General features: G+C 37.6%; 1 long non-coding RNA gene across 1 annotated transcript; it reads right to left on the bottom strand.

Moving 5' to 3' along the window:
* Positions 1–10,666: 10,666 nt before the first annotated feature.
* On the bottom strand, positions 10,667–14,325 carry LOC120555521. The gene is made up of 4 exons (XR_005638724.1): positions 14,262–14,325; positions 13,834–13,862; positions 12,758–12,882; positions 10,667–11,373 (listed from the first exon to the last, which is right to left on the bottom strand). It is a non-coding gene; the product is annotated as an uncharacterized LOC120555521 (long non-coding RNA).
* Between the last annotated feature and the right edge of the window lie 2,190 nt (positions 14,326–16,515).

Genomic DNA, 16,515 nt, shown 5'->3' on the forward strand with positions numbered 1-16,515 from the left:
GATAGTATATGACACGAGGACAGAGCCAGTGACCCAACATTCTGGGAGCGTCCTGACACATCACGCTCTGCTTGGCATACCTTTCATACAACACACCTGCTTTCCGACCTGCTTTCATCTCAGCAAATAGCAAAAAGAATGACCGGCTTCATTTAAAAAAATAAATAAAATAAAAAAACATTTGTTAAAGCTGCACATGGATTTTCTTTTTTTTTTGCCAGCATGACCAATTCCCTAGATTGCAGTGAGAAGCAACTTTTTAGAATTTCTTAAACTTCATTACCCAGCATAATGTGATCAAAGTAAACTCTGCACAGCCTTCTCATGCAGTACAGATGAAGCAAATAGAGTGACACCACAGGCTCCCAGTTGGTGGGGATGGGAGGCATTCTGTACTCTCTTTTTATTTATTCAGGCTTTAAAAAAAAAAAAAAAATTAATGATTTAAGACCTAATAGGCTGGCAGTTGTTATTAAATCAATAAATCTGGAAGTGCACCTACTGAGCTGTACAAGATGTTGTTTGATTCTGTTGTGAGAATGGGGAAAGGACAGGGGTGGGATATTTATTAACCATGGGGATTCAATCCGTCAAGACTAGAAAGCGTTTGGTGATTTCATTAATGAGTTTTGTTGCATTGAGTAATTACAGTCAGAGGTTCTCCACAGTAAACAATCGTGGGAAATGTAATTACTCTAAAACCAATTATTCATTTGAGCTTTCCTTGAAGGAACGCTTTGGAAACATGGTGGTTGCCTGCTTTTGGTTGATGCCCTTTCCTCGAGTTTTGACAGTAGTGTCAGCTGATGCTAGAAGGACTGACAAGCCCACAGTTATCCAGTATTTATTCTGCATTAGCACAGCGAGTACAGCTTTTTTCTTTTGGTACGTTTTTGAAGTAAAGTTTTGTAACTGGCATCTATTTTTGATCAGACAGTTTCCAGACCAGTTTTTTTTTTTGCTTCCTGCTGAGAGAGAAGCACGCATTGAACAGAAATTCCTCTTGGGACTGGAGCAAAAGTGCAGTTTAGTGTGGCTCACCAAGCAAACAGCAGACAGTTGTTTCTATCTTGAATTTTTTCTTTTTTTCAAATGTATGTTAAGGTTTGAAAGGACTTCTTGGACATTCTTGCAAATTATAGTCACAATTATATTTCTCCACACTTTTTGTGAAAGGACTTAGAAAGGAAGTATGATCTAAAATGATACTGCAGCAATTGTGCACAATTTACCTTTTTTCCTTAAAATAGGTTAAACATGTTTTTGGACATATTTGTGGAAACGTCTAAGCTGCAGGACTCTGGGGGAGTGTTTTCTTTGGAGACAAGCTTATTATCATGGTGCGCTACCAACTTCCTGTGTGGCAGTTGAAACTGTAGTGACATTATGAACTATATTAATGGCCACACACATACATATTGGACCAATCAAATTACAGCACAGTTATCATCATTTGGAAACAAAAATTTATGTGGAGACCACTAATGTATGGGGCGCTATCATGGAAAAAAAGTCATTTACTTTCAAGTCAAAACAAACACCAAGGATATACATATATGTTGATTTCTTAGAAAAATAATAATTTGAATTGCAGTTGGACTTTGAATTTTATGAATGATAATTGTTGAAAGACACTGACACTGGCAATATGTATTTGTTATGAATACGTAAGTGTGTATAGGCTAATATTAAAACACTTGACAGGATCTATATGTTAAAAATGAAAATATTTTAAACCAATAGTAGCACTTAGAGCAGGGGTCTTCAACGTTTTTTAAGCCAAGGACCCCTTAACTGAGAGAGAGACGGATCAGGGACCCCCTACTACATATATTGTATAAAATGAAGTTGCATATTAATCTGGTCCTACAATAACTTTTAGGGCAGCCTAAAGCATTTATAGATACCTGTTTTGCCTAGAATACTAAGCTATTTAAATAGCCTAACAATTGTTGGCATGATTTTATAAATCATGTTTTAATTTTTAACCTTAAAACGTGAAACAAATGTGGCACAGTGAATCTTTAGGATGAACTGTATCTGTTGATGGCAACCTTAGAGACTACATTAGCTATTGGCCTGTAAGCCTACTGTCAGTGGGGATTTATATTTGCTAATAATATGTTGAAATCATGTTAAGACTTTTTAATTTTTGAAAAAAATTTCAAAAATTAACAATAATTTGGAGGCCCCCCTAGAGTGACTCTGAGGACCCCCTGGGGGTCCCGGACCCCATGTTGAAGATCCCTGACTTAGAGTGTACTTAAAGTGTATTGAAGCAAGAAAGGTTCTGTAAAGCATCACACAGCATACAGTACTCAGCTGGTGGTTTCTTTCCAGGATAGTCAGGGAACACCAGGTCTCTGTCAGCTCTGCTTAAGATCCAAGTTTGGCTTTCCTTTTTACCCTGCATCATACTACTGTACTTGTTGAGTTGGATTGGTGTCTGATAAACATCAAGCATTGAGCACCAAAAATCCTTGCCTTTCAGTGTCAAAATCCTGCTTTCCTCCTTCCCTGTGTATCTCTGTTGCTGGTGTGTTCATGTACGGATTATCCGGCTGGGCATGTGGAGTGCATGGACTGAAGCCTGAGACTGTGCTCCAAGGAGTCTTTTTGGCATCATGGCATGAATTTGTTCCGTCTCATGAACTGCACTTGGTATATGAGTCTACGACGGTTATTTTGCAGTAATCTATGAGGCTTTTATTTCTTCTGTATCCTGTTGTCATGATTCCATACTCATTCCCATTGTGTTGTTTTTTTCTTCCGATGTTGATCCTGGTTAAGTGTACCGGCTACTTGCTATTGCTTAGATCATTCCTAATGGGTTGACACTGGATGTGATAAATGCAGCAATGTTACTGATTCCGGCATTCAGCCTGCACTCATAATAAACTTTTGCAATATCCTGGAGGGGTTCCGTAGTGGGTGCTTGCTTTAGTTTATGTTGTTTGATGTGCTAACTAAATATTTTTCTGGCCTTAGCTAATACTTTGCAGTCAAAATTAATGAAATGCTGTTGTGAAGATCTATTAGTTTCTTGTTTTCATGTTTTAACACTGAGATGGTTAGACTATATTCTATCACTGTTAGTATATTATTAAGGACTGTATAATGTTTTAGCTGTATAGCGAATGATGAGATTAATAATTAACGAGAAAATGTCTCAAGAAATTGCAAGAAATTTGCTCGGTTGCCACGCTCTGTAGCTGCCCTCAGTTTTTCCCTCCATGTCCAGTCACCTGATCTACACCCATCTGCACACCTGCCTCTTGCTCCCTCATCAGCCGGGCCGCAATACATGATTTGGCTTATGTCATCCACATCTCAGTCTTTTACAAATCCAATCTAATTTCACAATTCTCCTTTAAAGGTAAGTCACGTTGTTTCTTTCCTGATGTGTAAACAGTGTGTCTTGTGTTATGCTACGCAGGTAGTGTGTAAGTTTGGTGAGAGCCTATCTGTTCCTAAGCAAGGCTGCCGCCGCTTCAGGTGGGATGACGAAGGCAGGACACTCATACCCACACTGTTGGGATGGATGGAGGGGGATCCTAGGTCGCAGACTCTCGCTCCACATTGTCTCAGAAATTAATTCAGACTCACAAAAGCATACACCTGCCCACAACAAAGATATATCTACAGTATCACTCTCTTACTGTATTACTTAATTCAAAGTGTATTAAGTAGAAATTGAATTATGTAAATAGCTGAGTTATTCAAAGAGATAAGAGAACAATGGAAACCTCACATAATGTTAAATTGAAATTACAGTAAATTAAAATATTGAAACCACTACTGCAACTTGCTATTGTTGCTGCTATTCCATTGAAACAGTGTGTGAGCCCAGCTACAGTGTTAGGGGTAAAGTGATTTTAAGAGAACTCTGTCACTACAAAATAATGAGTAGGAAAAATTAAACTAATAAGCAATCTATTCTGTTTTGGGAAGATCACAGCTGATACAGAAAACACATGAGCATGATATAACTGTTAACACTAAATAAGTATATTGCAATGTATTATATTCATTGTGTAGCTCTTCAGGGGCATGATGCAAATCGACCAAAATCTTAGTCTAAAAGATAAAGCACTTGGGGTGCCTGGGCAGCTCACCTGGTAGAGCGTGCGCCCATGTGCTGGGTCTCAGTCCTTTGATTCCGACCTACGGCCCATTGCTGCATGTCACTCCCCCTCTCTCTCCCCTCTCAACTCTAAGCTGTCCTATCAACAATAAAGGCCTAAAAATGCCAAAAGATAATCTAAAGATAAAAATGATAAAGCACTCAACATCCATTAGACAGCATATTCAAGGTAAAGTGTTCCAGTTACCCATTTGTATAATAAGTTCACCTGCAAGATAAAGTGTCTAATGGCACTTACCCACTGCTAGTACCATCTCTGCTCAGCTCGGCTCGACCGCGGTGCCCCATTTTCCATTGCAGATTTAGTACCGCCTCATGCGTGGGTCGAGCGTGGCTGGTCGTCATAGCAACGCCGCAGGAAACTGACCTAACGCGACACACACACAGAACATCGAAGGTGTGTTGTTTTTGATTCTCGGCATGTGGCTGTTTGCCGCAGCCAGAAGACAAATTTTGTTTCAAATGAAGCTGGAGGCAGCAAAAAAAAAAAACACTGCTGGCTAAACTATTTAATAATGGCGGGTTTGTTCAGGACACCCCCATCTGTCGCTAGCTATGATGACGCAGTGATTAGTGACGATTCTCTCCGACCAATCAGTATTCTGCAAGTTTTCACGTCACCTTTTGGCATCGCTTTAGCTCGCTTGGAACCTCCACGGAGGTGTTACTAAAAAAGTACCTGTTAGCTAGTACCAGGGACTTTTTTTTCATAATGGAAAAACTAAAAAAGGCGAGTAGAGTCGAGGCGAGCCAAGCAGGTACCATGTCATGGAAAAACGCCATATGAGTCTCGCTGTAAATGCCGACAGCCATTGGCCAATAGTCTTTTGTGGCTATTTGTGTAAAAATTATACATCTGATCACTACCAAAGGTCAAAGCATGTGTAGTCATCGCTGCCATATATTTTATTTTATGGGCTATGGACACAAAATGAGCTTGAAAACAAAATGAACTATGGTTATGGCTCATGTTGCTTCCATAGATTTAAACTCAGTTAAAATTCAGTAGAAATTCAATCATATTAAAGAGTAACATCTATTTCCCTATAGTACTTGTAGATACATTCATTAGTCTGAATCAAATTAGCTTTTAGAATCACCTATAATTCAATATTTGTGCAATTGAATTGTGGTTATTATCACAAGTTAAAGTGTGTATGCCCTTCCTTGTTTGTACTGACCAAGACGCTGATGGATATCACTTGAAGTAGATCGGCATAGTTGATGAAGCTGATGTACCTTAATGATGGTTGCACTTTTTGGGGTTGTACCTACCAGTTGAATGCACTTATTGTACGTCACTTTGGGTAAAAGCGGCAGCTAAGTGAATGTAATGTAATGAAAAGCAATGTAATGTAACATTAGCATTCCTTTAACCCTACAATATAGTGCTGGAGTCTAACAGATCAGGCTGTGGCACTGTAGACACAACAGCAGGTTATGACTCTTGCGGAAATGTAAACATAACCACACACAACACCACACAATGCTCTGAATGAATGGCATCAGCTCAGTCAGGGCATTACTATGGAAACGGCACTTTCCAAAGTTTGCGAAGCCCCTGGCATAAGGTAGTACATGCCTCAGTAACCCAGCTAGTATTACCATATCCCAGGTGTCTTATTAGGATTTCTAATAGAAGGGATATGAGCTTTTCCCACACAGTGTAAACAGTTGACATGCACCAATTTATGGGCAGAATATCCCAAATATATGTATATGCCAAATTTTAGAATTAGAATTTCCAATTATACCCAATGTCCATGACCTTAAAAGAGTAAGTATTTGCAAACATTGGGCCTCATTCACCAACCGTTCTTACGAAGAAATGTGTTCTTAAACCCCACTTACGCACATTTGACGAAGATTCTGACATTCACTAATGTTTTCTTATCTTGGATTTGTTCTTAGCTAAGAACAAAATCTGCAAACACTGAAGAGCACTCTTACGCACATTTGAGTGATGACAGTTTGCTCCAAATAACTGGTTACTGCATTTTATTTAATTATACAGTTGTTTACAATGATAGTATTTACTGTAATGTATTTCTGATCATTTGTTGGAAAAAAAAATCATAGTATGCAAAGAAACACAAACACTGAAATTTACATCAGCGATTAAATCCTGCGTTATTTGGTGATTGATGGCGCTATTTATAGGGACAAAATGCAGTGGTGGAATGTAATGAAGTACAAATACTTTGTTACTGTACATAAGTACATTTTTCACGTATCTGTACTTTACTTAAGTAGAATCAATAGTGCATACATATATTTGCTTTATTTCAGACACGTAAAAAATGGTCCATATTACAAAGAAGAAAAACACACATAAAAACAATACATTTATCTCCTGGATAGGCTCATAAGCCAGTGAGTCTTACTGCAACTCTATTTTCACCTGTCTCAGCAAAATCGTCCCAGGACCGTTTACAACTAGTCCAGAATTCTGCTGCAAGGCTGCTAACCAGGTCTAGCAGGATGTCGCACATCACTCCGATTTTATACTCATTACATTGGCTTCCGATTAACTTCAGGATCAAATTTAAAGTTTTGGTTCTGACTTATAAAGCTTTGCATGTTCAGGCTCGAGCATATATCTCAGACCTGCTCCATTCATACACTACGAATAGGCCCCTCAGGTCTTCTAACCAGGGATTACTGGTTGTCCCACGCACCCGTTTAAAGACTAGAGGTGACCGTTCCTTTGAAGCAGTGGCTCCAAACCTGTGGAATGCTCTTCCTATTGTCTTACGTTCTGCAGTGTCTGTTGAAGCTTTTAAAAAGCAGCTGAAGTCGCACTGGTTTAAATTTGCTTTTGATTCCTGTATGTAAAATGTTGTCTTTTAATGACTGTTTTTAGTCTTTTTAGTTGTATAACTTACTATGTTTTGTACAAATTTTTATCATGTGAAGCACTTTGTGACTCTGTCTGTGAAAGGTGCTATATCAAATAAAGTTATTATTATTATATTATTGTGGAACCCTCAGTAGCATCCGCAAGGCATCATTATACGTCCATTTTTCTTCTCGTTTGGACTATTGTAATGCACTTTATATCGGTATAAATCAAAACGCACTCTCACGCTTACAGTTAGTCCAAAACTCTGCAGCCCAACTTTTAACAGGAACCAAAAAGCGCGCGCATATAACTCCAATTCTTGCCTCATTGCATTGGCTCCCTGTTAGTTTTAGGATTGATTTCAAGATTTTATTGTTTGTTTTCAAAGCTGTGAATGGACTGGCCCCAACATATATTTCGGACCTCATCCAAATTTATACGCCAGCGCAGACACTGAGGTCAGAGGGCCAGCTCCAGCTTGTGGACCCCAAGTCAAGACTTAAAGTGATGGTTCGGAGTAATTCATTAGCCTCGAAGTTAAACACCCCGAAGCTTTTTCACCTGGGTCTAACATTGGGAGAGTTAGCGTAGAGTAGCGGTAGAGTAGCGAGTAGTAGCGTATAAGCTGATATTAGTTGACGAGCCATCGGCCAGGTTCGTGTAAGCCACTTCATTCATCCGAATGATACCAAACGTCTACATAGTAGTATAGTTATTATATAACGATCGGATTGGAAAGTTTGTAAGTGCACACCAGAAGTTTATGTAAATAACACTTGCCTGCGCGCTTCTGCTCTCTGCTGTTGTTGTTGCTCGTAAGACGAGTGCTTAGGCGTCTACAAATTACAACACCGAAAAGAGATGCAACAAAAATATTTTTTAATTTAACTTTTTTTTTAAAGTAAGTGCTGTAGTATAACTAGCAGGAGACAAGTTATAATTGAGGTAAGTCTGGAGACATTACCTTATTTAATCATTAAATTAATAAATATTTTTGTTGTATCTCTTTTCGGTGTAGTAATTTATAGACGGCCCTAAGCACTCGTCTAACTGCAGGTGGCAGCAGCAGCAGCAGAGAGCTGAAGAGAGCAGGCAAGTGTTCATAAACTTCTGGTGTACTTACAAACTTTCCAATCCATCGTTTTATGAGAGCATAACCTATTTGTACTACTTGTAGACGTTTGGTATCATTTCGGGCATTATTAGTGGGGTAACTTACAAGATACAAACGTGGGTCCATTAGCCCCTGCGCTAAGCTATTCAGCTGATAACGCTACTCTAGCTAACTCTCCCAATGTTCGACCCAGGTGAAAAAAGCTTCTGGGGGGGTGTTTGGCTCGAGGTCATGGTGCAAAGGACCCTAGGGTGAATTACTCCGAACCATCACTTTAAGACTCGGGGGGACAGGGCCTTTTCTGCAGTTGGACCTAAACTCTGGAATGCCCTGCCTCTCCATGTCCGAACTGCCCCTACAGTTGAGTGTTTTAAGGCATGTCTAAAGACACACTTTTATTCTTTGGCTTTTAATACTGTGTGAGTTATGTGGTCCACTGTGGTGTTTATTCTTTCTTTTATTCTTTCTATATTTTCTATATTTTTAAACTTGATGTTTTTATTTTTGTTTAAATAATTTCATATTAATTGTTTGTATGTCTTCTGTGCAGCACTTTGGAAACTTTGTGTTTGTAAAATGTGCTATAGAAATAAAGTGGATTGGATTGGATTGGATCATTATACGCTACCGTTAGTTTTTGCATACTACTCTTTTTGTAGCGTCTCCACAGGTGTGCAGTATACATGGTAGTGCAGTACGCCTTGAAGAGTCTGATTTTAACAGGTATTGAGCACATTCCAAACCTGCGGATCAGCATGTTAGCCTGTCCATAAAGCATGCCACACTGTCTGTAAATGTCTCTGTCATCAGACAAATCTGCAGTCACATAGTGTCCCAAATATTTACATTCATTAGTGACCTTAAGTCTATTACCTGACAAAAAGAAATCAGGGAATGCCAATTTGGAGTCCTCTCTGCTTCAAGTTATCATAATAATACTTTTCTTTGAGTTGTATCTTATATCAAAGTCTGTTCCATACTTTTGACTTTTACTTTGTAACATTTTGCAGCAATATCTATACTTTCCACGTTCCGTTACATTTTCTGATCAGTTTTTCCCCCTGCCAAAACGTCTTCTGGACTGTCACAAGTTTGTCTCACCAGTGAAGTTTGGTTGCGATAGATATGTAGGGCATTGCCGATCCTCATAGTTGCCATCTATTTCTCTCCACAGCGTCGTTTACTTCTCTGCCAGGCTGCGTAAGACGCGTTCATATCTTATTTATTTGGCTGGACCTCTTCACATCGCCTCCCCATTCCCGCTGCTTAACACACTTTATTGGCTTACACTTCCATGGTTATAGAAAATAAAACCGTCTTAAAATCAATGAATGAATAAAACCAACCGCATTCCGATTCCAACAACATATTTCCGTTTTATGCTGGTTAGGATACACTGTAAAAAAAAAAACTGTGAAAAAACGGTAATATTCCGGCAGCTGGGGTGCCAAAAAATTACCGTAAAATAACGGCAAAAAACAATCTCGTAAAAATACAGTAATTTTCCATAATGACATAACAGATTGTATCTTTAATCTTACATGAAATCTTATGTAATTATTGGGCTTTTTAATGTTTAAAAAAGGACATATACACCTTTAAAAACAATTAAATTACCTATAAATACAGTCGAACGCTGCTATAATACAAATATTATGGCTTAAAATTGTGGAAAAGTGCCACTATTATTTCAGTTTTATATTATAATTTTATGTAAAAATCGTGTTTATTTAATAAATATTTAATGTAATAAAGCTATACATCATCCACAAAACATTTGATTTAACTTTAAAAAAAGGTCTAAATACTTTTGTAAAACAGATAATAAGCTTTATATTTACAACAATCTACCCTTAATTTTAGATCATATCAAGTTTATTATACGTTTTTACATGGAAATTTACATATAAATCCTGTGTATTTAATAGATTTTTAATGTGAAAAAAAAGCATATTCTGCCATAAATACAATGAATTTAAGTATAATTACAGCAATCTATCATTCATTTTTAAAATTTATTAAGTATTATATGAGTATTTATATGTAATTTTCCATAAAGATCATGTATATTTAATTCATCTTCAATGTTAAATAAGCATACTTTGCCATAAAAACAATGGATCTTCGCTTAAAAAAAAAAAAGAAAATACTGTTTTAAAACAAGTATGTGTGAGTAAAATTAGAGCAATCTACCATTAATTTTTGAGCATATTAAGTATAATGACTTTTTAATATGCAATTTTACATACAAATCATGTATATTTAATTTATCTTTAATGTTAAAAAAAGCATACTTTGCCATAAAAACACTGGATTTACCTTTGTTTTAAATGTCCAAATACTGTCAAAGAAATATTGATTATAGCAACAATCTGCTGATAATTTTGTCAAATATCATAACACTGCTATAATAATGATAACTAAACATATATTTATAAACATTCAACCTGCAAATGTAATGGACAATTTCGAAAATATCAAGCTATAAAAGAATAGTGAAATGACAAACTATAAAAAGATTTAGCTTAACAATAACAGCTCTTAGAAACAACCAGGACACAGTTACTACTGTTCAACATGTATTTATTCTGTTGACCAACAGATCAGAATAGAAAACAGTTGCTGCTCTAGCAACATACTTGCTTACAAAGCTTAACGTGGCATGGCTACATACTGCTAGCAGTCCAACAATTGGCTGCTTGTGGGCGAAAGTTCAAGAACAGTTTACAGTAGGTTCAGCTAATGTTCCCAGTGAAATTAAAAGACTTGAAACTAAAAAACAAGCTACATACAATTTAAAAGTCTGTCTGGTACTGCAGATGCCTTTAAAAACTAGCCCGTTTTGGAAAGATAAAATAAAGTTTTATTCCAGGTGCAGTGTAATGTTTGCTTCCACTGTTACTGCAGTAACTTAACTGAAGGTACTGAAGTAGCCTATAATTTTAAAGTAGTAACTTTGTCCAGTACTGTGAACCAATTCTATACTTAAAATATGGTACAATGTGTACCTAGTATTCACAGTGGTAGCATCTGACAACAATTAAACACCACTCAAGAATACAGTAGTGAGACCAACATGAACTGTGCATGAGAAAGAACTAGGGACATTGGATTGCAATGGGCTCCCTTCTGAAAAGTGTTTCTTTTTACTCCCTCCATTCATAGTCCGCAATTTTTGTTATCAGGGAAAGAACCTTTGGACTGACCGCCAGCTGCTTTCTGGTAGCATTGTTCTCCACTCTTGATCCCTTGTCTGGGTTGATCTTGAGGCATCTATCAAATGAAATACATCAAACAATTTCAGTAATAAAATGTGGACTCCTGCGTACCTTATATCCTGACATGAGGACGAATAAGGAATAAATTGGAAAACATACGTATGTGTCAAATTCAACATTTGGATTTATTATGTAAAAAAGAAAATGGTACAATGTGAGAATTCACCTGTCAAATTCATACTAAAAAAAGGAGGCACCAGGGGTGTGTGGGCCTTGTGTGCCTCAGCAGCACAGTGAGCAGCAGGTCCGCAATAAGCCACTTTAATATTATACTCATTAAAGGAACACGCAGACTTCTTGGGAATTTCTTATTCACCGTAACCCCCAGAGTTAGACCAGTCCATACATACCCTTCTCATCTCCGTGTGTGCTGTAAAGCGCGTCCGATGGCATGGCGGCAGCAGCCCATCACAGAACATGCAGGTGAATGGTTCCAGTAATCCTACTGCTCCGAATAAGTGACAAAATAACACCAACATGTTCCTATTTACATGTTGTGATTTGTAGAGTCTACTATAGTACTATATTCTTCCGCCTGAGAATATAGTTCCCGGTTTGTTTAAGGATAGAAGGTGGCTGTGTCTCATGTTACGTTGTTTTTTGTACACGCTGTGACTCTACAAATCACAACATGTAAATAGGAACATGTTGGCGTTATTTTGTCACTTATTGGGAGCAGTAGGATTACTGGAACCATTCACCTGCCTGTTCTGTTATGGGCTGATGTTGCTGGAGCCGTCAGACAGCTTTACAGCACACGACGGAGGAAGGGTATGTATGGACTGGTCTAACTCTGGGGGTTACGGTGAATAAGCTAAATTCCCAAGAAGTCGCCGTGTTCCTTTAATGAGTATAATATAAAGTGGCTTATTGCGGACCTGCTGCTCACTGTGCTGCTGAGGCACACAAGGCCCACACACACAGTTGTTGCATCATACACATCTCAGCTGAAACTAGAGGGGAGGAGGCATAAGCTATACTGTCGGACTATCACCTCTTGAGATAAAAAGTAGCATAACCACACAGGATGGGCCGGGGTTAGCTTGTTAGCCGCTGTTGCTGTAGAGTGCGTGTTAATACACTTCTTAAAAAGGTACTATGTGTCTAAAGTTTAGTAGGGGAAAAAATGAAAATGAACTAAAAATGAACAGATTAAGAGAGACTAAGAGCTCTGATGTCAAGTGTATTAATACACACTCTACGGTTGAGAAAATGTAGTGAAAAAGACAAAGGCTGTGACAGCAAGGCAAAGTTGTGAAATTCTGTCCTGTGCAAGGCTCTTTTATTACATTGCATTAGATTTTAAAGGGGTAACTATTTTTCTGGTCATTCTATATCTGTTTTGATATGGGCAATAAAATGGACTTCTGCTTTCTTACCTCTGCAAGAACTCCAATATTGGCAAACATCAACACAAGAGCATCGGTGAAGGCACTGATGTGACCATTCACAATGGTCGGGTCCACAGAAAGCATGAAGTACTCTGCTGCCAAAGGAGAGCTTCCTGTTGTAAACATACAAAAAACGGGATCTGTATTTTTGTGACAAACTGTGCTCAAAGACCATAAAGTCCAGTAATTACAAAATTTGTAAAGTTAAATTATATTTAACTAAAACACACAAAACACATGAAAAAACATCCATCGCACAAGTAGCAGGGGTGGGAATCACCAGACAAACAATACAATATTACCATTACATATAAATGTGGGGTAGGTAATGTTGGAGAAACTAGCAATAGATAGCTACAACCGTCATTGGGTTGGGATGTTTTCCAAAATGCAATAAAAAAAACAACCTGTGATTTGTTAATTTATATCAACCTTTATGTGTGACAAAAGTACAAAGAAAAGAACAGTTTTACTGGCCAGCGTAATTATATTTTGTAAAAATAAACATTTATAATTTCATGCCAGCAACCAAACAATTAAGCATGCATCTGTCCCAACTTTTGTTGTGTGCTGCAGGCATGGAATTCCAACTTTGTTTATATATTAAAAAAATACAATTATGCTGGTCAGTAAAACTATTGGAAATCATTTGTCTGTACTTTTTTTTTTAAATAGGGTTTGTTGTAGTATTTAAAAGTATCCCAACGAAAAAATCCCACTGAAAAAGACTTATCACAGTTTTTGAATGGGCATTGCACCTCCTCTCTTTTTGAAGCATGAGATTTCAGGTGACACAAAAGATCTTTCAGATCAATCCTACAGTGAGTAAGTTTACATTTAAATGATCCCTGCAAAGTCTCACACTGTGACACAGAAGATGCCTGCCGATGATGACAGAAAACATGACATTATAATTTCTAAAGTGAGACCTGCTATGCAACATGCATACTGGTAATGAGCCTCATTTCTGTGTAGCCCTTGATGTTGTACATAACCTTTTAGGGTTTTCACAGAAACACCACACATGTGACAAGTGTAATCTATGAACATGGCGAAACACTCACCTCTTCAGATTACTTTGAGGTCAGCAAATCTGTTGAGAGACAGAAAATAAAGTATTTGAGTGCATAGGCAATCTTAATTAAGAAATCTGCCAAAATTAAAATTTCGTTGGAAACTATTGTGTGCAAGTAACGTTAGCTAGCTAAATAGGTAAAACAGTTAAGGTTAGCTACATTATACTAGTGAGCCAACACTTCACTCATAACGTTGGCTACCTAACGTTACAGTAACGTTGCTTAATTTACTTGTTACTACTGTTAACAACGTCGAGGTTCAGGTCACAAGTTACAGAATTGCACGTTTGCCAAGCTGGAGTAAAGTCAAAGTTGGTAAATGATTAACAAGCTAACATTTATGCTAACTAAAGTTACCAAGCTTGAGTTGGTAACGTTAACGTTAGTTATACAGTTTATATTTCGGGCTTACGTACCTTGCAGTTCTTGTTCACGTGCAGACTGTCAATGGTATCTTTTGCATCCTGAATTTCGCACGCGAAACACTATGACAACGTAAAACAGCCGCGCTCCTCTGGCTCACACTGTATCTCTACCGGTCTCTACGCTGTATCCACCGCGCTTTCTAACGTAACCCCTCCCACTCAAACATTGTTCTTTAAAATGATTGGAAGTTTCACACGTTTAGAGTCACATGTCCCAAATCTCCTGCTCCTGACTTTGCTGAAATGAGACTTGTTGTCTTTGAAGTTGACCTGAAGTTGACCCTCTGTCTGCACCTGGCAGATCCGTTAAGGACTCTGAATTCTGATTGTCTACAGAATGGTTCCTGATTTAACCCTTTCAAGTCTTTCGTGCTGTTTCATATATTTCCAAGATATTTCAATCCAAGAAGTTGTTTACAATTCCTCACATGGAAAAGCCTCTTCATGTGGTTGAATTTGAAAAAAAACAACCAGTCTGCTTCTTACTTTTTTTTAAGAATTTTGTTGTTCCTGCAAAATATCCCACTTTCACTGTCCAGATTGTAATTCATGAAGGCAGACAGACACATATGAAATTATAAATTCGGAATGACAGAACATTATAAAATGTTTTAATGATGTAACACACAGAGTGGTTATTTTGAAAGTAGCTAAAGTACCAATGGTTTGTCGTGTGTTTAGACCACAGATTTTTGTGTGACTCAGACCAGATGTTATAACAATAAGTCACATAAAATGTATCTTTTCTAGTTTGAATTTGGGCCGCGCGTAATCAAAATGAGATACAGCTAGTCTTTTTGAGATGTGACATCAGTCTTGACAGTCTAATCAGAATTCATGCGACTTTGATGTCACTCTAGATCAGGGTCTCAAACTCAGGGGGCTGAAGTGATCTCTGAGCAAATGTGCCGAAAGGGGCTGAAGCAAGCGGCAACCTTCAGTTACTGTATTTTTTAACTTAAGTGCAATTATCAGACAGCTTTAATGTACTATTTCTTTCACATAAACACATGAAAAGGTTCAAAATAGGTTGGTAATGATATTACAAAAGTACATTTTGAGAATATTGCCCTTTCTTAGAGTGCTTTAATGCTGCTGACCACAAAAATCATGTGGAATGTATTTGCATCCTCTTTCAGGCTGTGGCCAGTTTACACTACAGTCTAATTTGCGGCACATTTAAAAATAGGACAGTCAATCAAAACATGTGATATGGGCAATAAAGAAAGCCTGCAGTGTGAGTGTAGTAGTTAACATATTTTTTTAACAACACAACAGTGCTTGACTGATGCATCCATGCCCACATAATGCCCAAACAACATACTAACAGGCCAGCCATCATATCAAGTTATATTGTCCCATCACAACTACCTTTCAAGAGTTGATTATGTTTTAATGAAAGTAATCATGCTATGTAGGAAAGCAGGAGATACATATGTATGGAAATAATCTCAAAAATCAAGACCTGTATATTTGTTTCTGTCAGGTAAAAGTATCCATTTAATCAGAGCTACCAGAGATTTCTGATAATAAGCATAGGTTAAGTCAGAGTTCTGAGGAAATGCCAGATACAAAACACACTTCAAAAGTGCACAGAAATTATACATAAATATATTTTACATTTGACTTATTTAGCTGACGCTTTTATCCAAAGTGACTTACAATTGTTATATATTTCCGAGGTCACATCTCTGGAGAAACTAGGTAAACCATTTTGTTCAGGGCACAATGGTGGATGTATCGCAGTGGGATTTGAACCCAGGTTTCTCACACCAAAGGCATATGTCTTTATTGAGTTTGTGCACAGTTAGTTGAAGTATACTAAAACACAGTAGCCAGAAATATTTTATTATAACCTGGTGAAATACTGGTAAAAAATATTCAATATTTACAATATTTGCAGTGCTTTTATGCTTTTTGTCAGTTTACACGCAATATATCTAATAGGTTATAATGATTTGCTTGAAAAGAGAAAAGCAACATAGTGTGTGAAGTGCTTTATTGGATGGCATCAATCTTCAATCAATCTTTATTTGCATTGGATATATATACAATTAAATGAGAAACTTCCATTTTCATAATCACAGGCTATAAGTCATCTATTTTAACAGAGACAGTGGCTTTAGGGTTCAGGTTGCGGCAGACAGGCGGTTATTTGAAATGGAATGAAGCCCACCCACGGCATTCTCATGACAGTGGTCGAACAGGCCCCACACTCCAGTCCAGTCGGTGACGGGTGCGCATG

The sequence above is a fragment of the Perca fluviatilis genome, chromosome 3 (assembly GCF_010015445.1).
Source record: "Perca fluviatilis chromosome 3, GENO_Pfluv_1.0, whole genome shotgun sequence".
In the NCBI taxonomy this organism is placed as follows: Eukaryota; Metazoa; Chordata; class Actinopteri; order Perciformes; family Percidae; genus Perca; species Perca fluviatilis.